Raw genomic sequence first — 814 nt, 5'->3', positions numbered from 1 at the left:
AAACCTAATCAAACCAGGCAAATCGAACTGGCCGAACTAAACCAGAAAGAACCACATAGGTCCAACCAATTGGGTTGTGGGCTGACCCAAATGGGTAAAAAATCCCAATCTATAAGTCAGAAGATGGATCGCTGGGTCGGGTCAATGGTCAAACTTTTGACCGGATTATTAAACCTTTGACTAGGTTAGTTGATGAGCACATTTATGTGTGAAATCTTGGGTAGTAAAACATGCATTTTACATATTTAGAATGGAGCTACCTTGGGTTTTACTCTCTTTTTACAGGTTTTATATTTTCAAGGCCTTAAGGACTATCGGGCGCTATATCTTCAATTTTACACGTAAAGAGGTCCTATTTCTTTCCATGGTTGCGAAGAGGACGAAATTCTAAGCAAGATGGACGTGTTCAATTAAAAGTACACATTCGTTTGGTCACCCGTACAAATGATTATTCTTTTCGGGTCAGAAAAAGAATAATGGATCAGAACTGAACCGAGATGCAGAACCAGTCCGTTTGCAATTGTCCCAGAGGTACAAGGAATACTCCAAATGCTAACAAGGATCGATGGACCACATCCTTAAGTGATTAAAGATTTGTTTTTGGTAACAACAACTACCTAGCTTAGTTGGTGAGCTATGGTGTACAAAATTCCCTTGCTCACCAAGAGGTCTCAAGTTCGAATCTCATGGTTGTTTTTTTTGAGAGAATTTGTTGAAGATTTCCTGCTTTTCACTCACTTAAAGCACAAAGGGCATGGAGGGGATTTCCACATCAAATTAGAAGCAAGCAAAATCGTGGAAGCAAGAAGAGAAG

The sequence above is a fragment of the Macadamia integrifolia genome, unplaced genomic scaffold (genome assembly GCF_013358625.1).
Source record: "Macadamia integrifolia cultivar HAES 741 unplaced genomic scaffold, SCU_Mint_v3 scaffold2048, whole genome shotgun sequence".
In the NCBI taxonomy this organism is placed as follows: Eukaryota; Viridiplantae; Streptophyta; class Magnoliopsida; order Proteales; family Proteaceae; genus Macadamia; species Macadamia integrifolia.
Note: the sequence above shows the minus strand (reverse complement) of the source record.